A 10,683-nucleotide genomic window follows, 5' to 3' on the forward strand; every position below is an offset into this window, starting at 1 on the left:
TTCCAGCGTCCAGTTTCAATAGGCAAATAGTGATTAGATAATCTGAATTTCAAAATAATTGTCCACATCTTTTCAGGGATAATAGTAAAATATTTTTCTAGACTGAGGTGTTCTTTGTAATATCTGTATGTAGTGCCTTTCGATGAGAGTTCTATTTCGTTACTCCATGTTTGTAAATATTGGTCATATTGTCTATTTTTTATTTGTTGAGAGAGGACCTTAACTGATACAAAAGATTGGGAAAGCCAGACATCGTTCATTCCTAAATTATTCAGGATATTTTTTACTGTAGTGATCCAGTTATAATTGGTATTATTGCTAAGATGGTCTAATAACATTGCTCTATATAATAAGAAAGATAGTTTAGATTGTTTCCCCGATACGATTCGTGCCCAATAACAGACCATTAGTCTGTATATAGTTAGCTCGATAGGCATTCTCCCCAGCTCTCCATATAACATAAATAGTGGTGTCGATTTTTTTACTGGTAAAATATGTCTGAAAAAATGTATTTGGAAAGCGTTTAAGATTTCAGTTTTCTCATGTCCCCAAATTTCGCACCCATGTAGTAAAACTGGAAGGATCATCGAGTCGAACATTTTAAGTTTACAGTCGACTGACAAAAAATGTTCTTTGGCTTTTGCAAGTACAAAATACATTGCTTTGGTAGCTTGTTGTTTAAGTCTCATCTTTGTAATTCGGAAGTTATTTTTATTAGTAAATGTAATTCCTAGATATTTATACTCTTTAATGTTTTCTAAAGCAGTGTTTCCTATCTTGAAAATATGTCTGTAGTCTTTAGCTGTACCGTTAAAAATAATTACCTTCATTTTACTGATATTAATTTTAAGTTTCCATGTCTTGCAATATTCATAAAAGGTGTTTAACGTATGCTGTAGGTCAGATGCAGTTGTTGCTAAGAGGGCTGTATCATCAGCATATAGCAGACAGATAAGTTGAAGACCAACGTCAATTGGGTTTTCGGAATTATCTGGGATAGGGGAAAGCCCTTCACATCCATGATTGAATAAGTAGTCTTCTAAATCATTTACATATAAAGAAAATAAAACAGGTGAAAATTTTCGCCTTGCCGGATACCGTTGTTGCATGGAAATAGCCCGGAGTGTTGGTTGTTTACGTATATAAGTGATTTAAGGCCTTGGGACATCTGGTGTATGATTCTAAAGAATTTGCCGTTTATATTATCGTGACGTGTTCTTCAATGCTGATTGTCCTATAATATACGGAGATATCGTCTAATGTCCTGAAGTGTCGATTGTCCTATAATATACGGAGATATCGTCTAATGTCCCGAAGTGTCGATTGTCCTATAATATACGGAGATGTCGTCTAATGTCCCGAAGTGTCGATTGTCCTATAATATACGGAGATGTCGTCTAATGTCCCGAAGTAACGATTGTCCTATAATATACGGAGATATCGTCTAATGTCCCGAAGTAACGATTGTCCTATAATATACGGAGATATCGTCTAATGTCCCGAAGTGTCGATTGTCCTATAATATACGGAGATGTCGTCTAATGTCCCGAAGTAACGATTGTCCTATAATATACGGAGATATCGTCTAATGTCCCGAAGTGTCGATTGTCCTATAATATACGGAGATGTCGTCTAATGTCCCGAAGTGTCGATTGTCCTATAATATACGGAGATATCGTCTAATGTCCCGAAGTGTCGATTGTCCTATAATATACGGAGATATCGTCTAATGTCCCGAAGTAACGATTGTCCTATAATATACGGAGATATCGTCTAATGTCCCGAAGTGTCGATTGTCGTAGAATATATGGAGATATCGTATAATGTGCTGTTCAGTGTTGATTGTCGTAGAATATACGGATGTATCGTATAATGTGCTGGTATAGTTAAACAAATAGTCCATTTCATTATTTTACAAAATTTTGATGATCATATTTATTCTGTATTAAATGTGTGTGTTTTTAATCAGCACTATGGTTGTGTGAATTTTAACGAGCGTATTTGGTTTTACTTTAACTATTACGAGTGAGTTGTTTTAACTGTGATAGTTTATTTACAAATATAGTGGGGGGTTTTGACACGTACAACATTTCAATAATTTTCAAATTAGTTGGCTTTTGCCCGAATTAAACCAAAAATGCCCGAATCTGGATAACGACATTTATTCATATTTGTATTACTACCAAACAGCTATATAGGTTTACAAACGAACCACTACGCATTTTTACATGGAATACAACTAAATGTGAAGGTAGAATGATAAAAATACATGGTAAAAAGGTCTCAGATTAGCACATTTTACCTGAATATCTGTATCATTTTCCCCCGAATTTGACGTTTTGCTCCAGGACTAGGGGGCAGGTGCCTCCCCACCCCACCCCACCCCCCACGCCCCCTGTCTCGTACGATTATATGTATACATTTGTGTATTTATATTAAAACCTATTTTAGTAGATCATCACTATCATTTACTTAGTATCTGGAAGATCTTATTTGGTGAGTCAAACCTTGGTGTCCAAGAAAATAGTTCATTATTACAAGCAAGAGGGGTCTACAATCAATTAACCGTTCATCATTTTATTATTTATATTTGTAATGAAACTAAATAATGCACTAGAGCACATTGATTTTAATCATCAGCTATTGGATGTCAAATATTTCGTAATTTTGGCATGTAAACTTAGAGAGGAAAGCAGTTTTCCATTAGTAGCAAGGGATCTTTAATTATGCAACAACCCACAGACAGGATAGCACATATCACGACCTTTGATATACCAGTTGTGGTGCACTGGCGGGAACGAGAAATAGCCCAATGGGCCCACCGACGAGGATCGATCCTAGACCGACCGCGTATCAAGCGAGCATTTTACCACTGAGCTACGTCCCGCCCCTTATTACGAATGTCATCTTAATAATATTGTTTTAAATATGTGTATTTGTTTAAATATAGAGCCTTTCACTAATCTCGATGGACTTATTTTGTACTGTAATACATTAAAGAAATAGTTTAAATTTTATATATTGTTTTTTTGTTTTGTTTTTGTTTGTTTTATTGGGGGATTCGGGTGTGTGTGTATTCTTGGGGTTTTATGGTGTGTGTTGTTTATGCAGTTTGTGTGTGTGTGTGTGTGTGTGTGTGTGTGTGTGTGTGTGTTTGGTTAGGTATTTTTTCTTCTTGTTACCAGAAACAGTTATAGTCGATGTTAGTGCTCGTTTAACTGACAAAACCCCAACAGAGAGAGAGAGAGAGAGAGAGAGAGAGAGAGAGAGAGAGAGAGAGAGAGAGAGAGAGAGAGAGAGAGAGAGTTAGTTTATATTGAGGGCACCCACTGTTTATTATGAGTCAACAAGAAAATACAAATAGGTGTGGGGGGGGGGGACTGTTGGTGGTATTTGTTGTTGGGCTTTTGGGGGGATGTGTAGGTCACACGCATTCATAAAATGTCAGCTTATCCGTTTTCAACATAATCTACGTTCCTTGAAGATAAATACATATTTGTAAGGGATGGGCACATATATTTAATAGGACGTTGCAAGTATTTGAAATGTTATACTTTTAACAATGCTGACACCTGTTTCAAACCACAGGTATCCCCAAACAAGAAAGAAGTGTTTTATTTAACGACGCACTCAACACATTTTATTTACGGTTATATGGCGTCAGACATATGGTTAAGGACCACACAGATTTTGAGAGGAAACCCGCTGTCGCCACTACATGGGCTACTCTTCCGATTAGCAGCAAGGGATCTTTTATTTGCGCTTCCCACAGGCAGGATAGCACAAGCCATGGCCTTTGTTGAACCAGTTATGGATCACTGGTCGGTGCAAGTGGTTTACACCTACCCATTGAGCCTTGCGGAGCACTCACTCAGGGTTTGGAGTCGGTATCTGGATTAAAAATCCCATGCCTCGACTGGGATCCGAACCCAGTACCTACCAGCCTGTAGACCGATGGCCTGCCACGACGCTACCGAGGCCGGTTTATCCCCAAACAATAACGTCAGATATTATGTTATATGATAATAGTAACGTTATATAATCTTTATTTATGAAACTATAGTATTTGTATTAGGGGTTTCTGTTTGGGGGATACCTGTGCTCCAAACCAGTTCGTTATTACAAATACCTGGACTGTTCAGGTAATCATCTGTTTATGAATTGGTATCAGGAAAACAGTTATATTGTAAATGTAATTCAGATCGGGTGGCGTTACATTTTCCGTCACCTTAGCAAAATACAGTCTTGTAACCACACAGTAGACCATTCCATTCAACAGGCGGCATACATACAGGTCTGGTTATTTGTGAGAGAAATACTTCATTTTACACCACCAAGGTTAAACTCAACTCCAAAACTCAACTAATTGCAATAATCTATTATTTGTCCACACTGATGAAGTATCAGCCTTTCAAAAAAGTGTCAACAGAGATATATGTAGAGTTACCACTGATGAGCCAATTGTTAATCGCCGATTACAAATTTAAAGCTATCTCCTATAGGTATGAGATCAAAGAAAGATGACACCTACACAGTACTAAATGATGACTGTGAAAAGTGGGGCCTCGTTAAGTCAATCGTCACGAACGTGTACACATGGAATTCTGTAAACAAATCTATGATGTAAAACGAAGCACATCACACATGATAGTATATTATGGACTAGTCCGTTCCCCTTATATAAGCAGAAATATCCGCATTGTAAAATATTGGTTAAAACCAATAAACGCTTGTTGATGAATGAATAAGAAAAGTACACACAACTATATGTAATTGGGACAGTCAAGTGTGGGATTTATTGTTCAACATTTGCATCACGGTTAACAGAAGTGCTGAGAAATGTGTTTCTTCACAATTAAAACAGAGGATAGCAGTTCAGTTTATCCGGTCTGTGTTACTGTCGTATTGGGAATCGTATTTACATCAGTTCCATCGTCTGAACTGTAGGAACAATTATTATTAACATTTTCCGCGACAATCGATTTTGAATTTTATAATCTATCATCACATCGGTACAGCCAAACCGATCAGTTTTCAGTTATAATTTATCACTGGAACTTCACTAGTTTACTGTACTAGTATAGATACATCACCGTAATGAATTTACCAATCTAATTAAAATTACCTCCACTATTACATGTGGATCTAACAGCAGCCCGTTGGAGCTCATGTCCAGTTGACCTTTTATTCGACCTATCAAAACCTTACTTGCAAAATCATGCCAGTGATTTGAGTGCGAGTGCGAATAATTTTTAAATGCTCATATACCACTAGAGTTTCGTTAAGGCCGTTAGGGTGCACAGCTTGTAAGGACGAGATGGGTTGCATCCCGTCAAGAAAAACCCCTAGATTGACAGTCAATAGACGTTGAAAGTGTAGTGCTGTGCTGAAATACAGATCTTGAGAAGCCGGATTCGTCTGAACGAGAGAGAAAAAGAAAGAAAGAAAGAAATGTTTTATTTAACGACGCACTCAACACATTTTATTTACGGTTATATGGCGTCAGACATATGGTTAAGGACCACACAGATTTGGAGAGGTAACCCGCTGTCGCCACATAGGCTATTCTTTTAAGACAGGCAGCAAGGGATCTTTTATTTGAGCTTCCCCCAGGCAGGATAGCACAAACCATGGCCTTTGTTGAACCAGTTATGGATTACTGGTCGGTGCAAGTGGTTTACACCTACCCATTGAGCCTTGCGGAGCACTCACTCAGGGTTTGGAGTCGGTATCTGGATTAAAAATCCCATGCCTCGACTGGGATCCGAACCCAGTACCTACCAGCCTGTAGACCGATGACCTGCCACGACGCCACCGAGGCCGGTGAACGAGAGAGAGAATCAGACTAGAGTATAGTCCAGTCGCCATGGGTTGGTATAGTGGTGCGGACTGGGCTCGACTCCGGAGGATACGAGATGGTATCACAATAAAACAAAGTAAAGTCTAGAAAAGTGTAGTAGGGGCTGATCCCGCTTCCCATTTCTTCATAGAGTGGGGCGGTTAATATTTCAGTGCTGCTAGGATAGGCTCGGACATGTAGAGACTAAACGCGAACAACCGTGGCGGCCTGTAGAATGGCCGTCATACGAGTCAACATAGTCAGACGGAGAAATGACGTGGAGGCAAGGAATCTCGCTAAAAAATAATCCAAAACTAAAAGCGTTCCAGCGTTCAATCAGTTCCAATGACCGCATACATCCCAGTAGAAAATTTCACTTCTCTGACAAAAATAACGAAGTAAAGGATCCCCAAGTCGAGCCGCGAAAGCACGTGCAGTGTGCACAAGCGAAACAAACACGTCTTACCGCGTCGAGCTGCAGACTGGGAATGCAGTGATTTGAAAAGAATTACGAAATGATTCGGGTGAATTTCAATATAAAATTTGATATAAAATTCGTTTCAAGACGGAAAAAAAACCGTGATGGTATAGCCATGAAATCTGTTTATACCAGTATACAATCCAGAGTTTATTGCTGAACTTTTCCCCCTGTTTTTTCAATGTTGAAATAGACCAACAAGTTCGTCTATTGCATAAATAGTCTCGCACGATATTTTTAGAATTTGTATGTTTCCGAATGACGCTATAAAAGGCGAAGTGTAATTGGTCGATATTTAAATTGTTATTTATAGACGGAATGTCACATGGACGTGGGAGTCCGCGCAATGCTGTTTGATTTTAATTTTAATCAGATTGTGAATTTACAAACATATTGCTAATAGTGTATCCTTTAAATCTTATCTACAGACACCTACTGCATTTAAATACAAACAGTTTTTGTAAATACAAGATACCTGCATGTAGCCTTTCTATATAAACAGCAGATATAATATAGACATAAATGGTAGAATCAACTCTCTGTAATATCAATGGTGTAAAGAACAATTACCATTTCATCACAGTTTTAGAGTATTTATAGGGCAGATACATTAAACCAAAACAAATTATATCTTTGCACAACGTAGTCGAAAATATATTACGCAAAGTATTTAATAGATTATTGTTTCCATGATCCAATATCAAGTGCTCGTCCTTAGGAAAACTTTAGGACATTCGTAACATGTAGGATTACTGCCACTCCCAAGAATAGCTTAAAAAACCCAACTTTTCCTTACAATAAACCATCAATATATAAATTAAATCAACTACTTTCCATTGATAACACTACAGTTGATTAAACTATGTGGATTTTAGATTAAGCTACCAAATACAAAACAGATTATCACACGTGAAAACGGAGTGTATACATGTGTAAATATTACATAAATGTAAACTACACATTTCTTAAATTCTTAGTGTATATCGTGCACGTTTGTGAACATTATTAGTCTGTATATAATATGTTCATGTCGCGACCGAGATCGGGATGGACGTGCACGAACCTTCAGTCGATTTAGGCATGTAAACACAGTTTTGGTTAGTTGGTATACATGTCTATCTTACGCCTCAAACTGGGGATCTTACGGTGGCTGATTTCCGCCAAAACAAATAAATCACTACTTTTAGTACGGCGTTTTAATGCCGTAATAGGGCATTATAACGCCGTATTACAGCGTTATAATGCCCTCTTACGGCGTTATAACGCTATAATAGTGTAGGGGCATATGTAGCTAAAACAGGTGCCGTTGGAATCTCATGTTAATTTTTGGAACCAGTGATATTAATAATCATTAATGTTAATGTTATAATGGGAAATTAAAGTTGCTGCAACTTCCGCATGGGTATACCCAAGTTTAAAATATTTCTTGATAATTGCATCAAAGTCATCCATTTTAATCTGGAAGGCGTGGGTAAAGATACTATAAGATTGCAATTTTTTAGTACGGCGTTATAACGCCATATACAGCATTATAATGCCCTATACAGCGTTATAACGCCTTATTTTACGGCATTACAACGCCCTAAATTAGAGCGTTGTAATGCCGTAAAATAAGGCGTTATAACGCTGTATAGGGCATTATAATGCTGTATATGGCGTTATAACGCCGTACTAAAAAGTTGTAAGTTTGTTCGGCGGAAATCAGCCACCGTAGGATCTAGCCTGGATGAGAGTTTAATCATATTTACTATATAACGAACCGGCAGTTTCTCGCTCGCTCAACAACAGTACCGTTTATTTATTTATTTATTTATTTATTTATTTATTTGCCTATTTATTGAATTGGATGAATAATTTCATTTACCCAGACCGCAGTTCCGTTAATTATTGCACATTTGATAAAGCAATCAAAACGGTAAATAGTTTGGGACATGGTACTTTGATAGGCAAGATGAATATCAAATCAGCTTTTAACACTTTCAAAATTTCTATCAGATTTTGAACTTTTTTCAAGTTACTTGAACACATATTTATAGATAATATTAAATGTTTGCCAATAGGCTGTTCAGTATCTGCCTTGTTCTTCATATTTAGAATGAATATTTAAATTTCATTAACAAAAGGAAACTGATCGATTATTTATATGATTATGTATTTAGTGGTCGAAAAATACACAGATCCAATGGCGTAGCCAGCACGAGGCAGACGAGGCGCTTGTCTCTTCTGAAATTTCCCCAGATTTATTTAATTTTTCCCATGACACTGATATTTATTTTACAGATCTGGGTTTTCCTCGGCGTTTTTTCCTCTCTGGCTACGCCCCAGAGAACATATTTCATTGATTTTTAATTATGAAATTGAGGTTTGATGTACTTGAGAAAGCCAGAATTAGGGTTGCAGAATTAATTCGTTTGGATGGATACATAAAATACCTTGAAATTATAGCCTCAAATTCTAATTTATTTTCCCCGACCAGGTTCATTTATCTTTTCCTGGTAACAACTGCAAATTTTTTCAGTGCTTTGTAACTACCACCGATAATGTATGTCATTCATGTGGAGAAGTCGGTCCATTGCAGTTTTGTGGGTAGCCGCTGGCTGGCATGGCATATATACAATTGGCCACGGCTCGGTTCTGTTGGCGGTGGCTGAGATCCGCATGGTGACGCTAGAACTCGCAGTTTTTCGCTCAACAACAGTATCGTTTATTTATTTATTTGGATTTTATTTAAATTGGATTTTGCTATATTTTCATTGATAATTTATTTGCATATTTTCGGCATGTGTATATCTGGTTCCAGTGTACACTGTTGCTGAATTTATCTATTTATCAATTTGTGTCCATTTATTTATATTTGGGTTGCCCAACTGCCATATTTTCGGGTGGTAACCTTAAATAAAGCCGTGGCTAATTCAGCCAATAAACACATAAACACAATATTTTGAATTGTTATCTTTGATAATAACATTTAATCTTTCTATTAAATGAAGATATATATATATATATATATATATATATATATATATATATATATATATATATACTCTTCAAAAGAAGAAACGCAAAACCACATTGTCGTAACATTTGGAGAATTGATTTAATTATTGAATGGTGAGTCCGATAATTACCAAATGTTGCAGGATTGTTCACAATTCACTCTAGTCCATTGTGAGTAAGTGATAGGACACACCACCAAGGTCAAGGTCATCTGGAGTCAATACCGAGTGTGGCCTCCGCGTGTGTTGACAACTGCCTGGCACCGCCTGCCCATTGAAGCAACCAGAGTACGGATGACGTCCCGGGGGATGGTGGCCCACTCGGCCTGCAAGGCTGCTGCCAGCTCGGCAGGGTCTGGGGCTGTGGTTGTCGCTGTCGGAGGCGTCGGTCCAACTCGTCCCATAGATGCTCAATTGGGTTCAAATCCGGTGATGTCGATGGCCAAGGAAGGACATTAATGTTGTTGTTCTGTAGGAAAGCCGCTGTGAGACGTGCTGTGTGAGGCCTGGCGTTGTCATGTTGGAACACTGCGTTGGCGTTGGCCATAACTGGAACGATGTGTGGCCGGAGGATCTGGTCAATGTAGCCCTGTGCATTCAGGTTGCCCTGCACGTGGACCAGGTCAGTTCTGCCAGTGTGTGAGATGGCTGCCCACACCATGACACTACCCCCGCCGAATCTGTCCACTTCCTGCACGCAGTTTGCCGCATAACGTTCACCACGACGCCTATACACGCGACATCTTCCATCATGACGTCGGAGCAGAAATCAGGACTCGTCACTGAACCACACCTGTCTCCATCGCAGTTGAGGCCATTGTCGATGAATCTGGCACCACTGCAGTCGGAGTCGACGGTGTTGTGGTGTTAAGATGACACCTCGAACTGGACGACTGGCACGAATTCCTACCTCACGTAGGCGGTTCCGTACGGTCTGGTCGGATATCCTGCGCAAACCTGGTATTGCTGCGGCTGTGGAGGTGGCAGTAGTCAATCGTTCCCGAAGGTGGCGTACCCGGATGTAGCGGTCCTGCCCGGGGGTAGTGACCCGTGGTCGACCGGATCTAGGGAGGTCACGTGTTGATCCATGTTGCTGGTAACGGTCCCACAGTCTGGAGATGGTGCTTGGGGACACATGGAATGCCCTGGCAACGGCCGTTCTGGATTCGCCTGCGTCTAGTCGGCCGATGGCATTGTTTCTCTGCGGTTCACTGAGACGTGGCATGTCCTGGATTGTCAACTGTCGGCCAGATACAGAGGCCAGGCAAGCGAACACCCTGCACTTTTATACTGTCGGTGTTCATGTTGCACGTGCAGACAACGCACGTGCAGTGGTGACATGGTTTGCACGTGGCTGCGTTTTTGCGAAT

Source organism: Gigantopelta aegis, chromosome 6 (genome assembly GCF_016097555.1).
Source record: "Gigantopelta aegis isolate Gae_Host chromosome 6, Gae_host_genome, whole genome shotgun sequence".
Taxonomy (NCBI): Eukaryota; Metazoa; Mollusca; class Gastropoda; order Neomphalida; family Peltospiridae; genus Gigantopelta; species Gigantopelta aegis.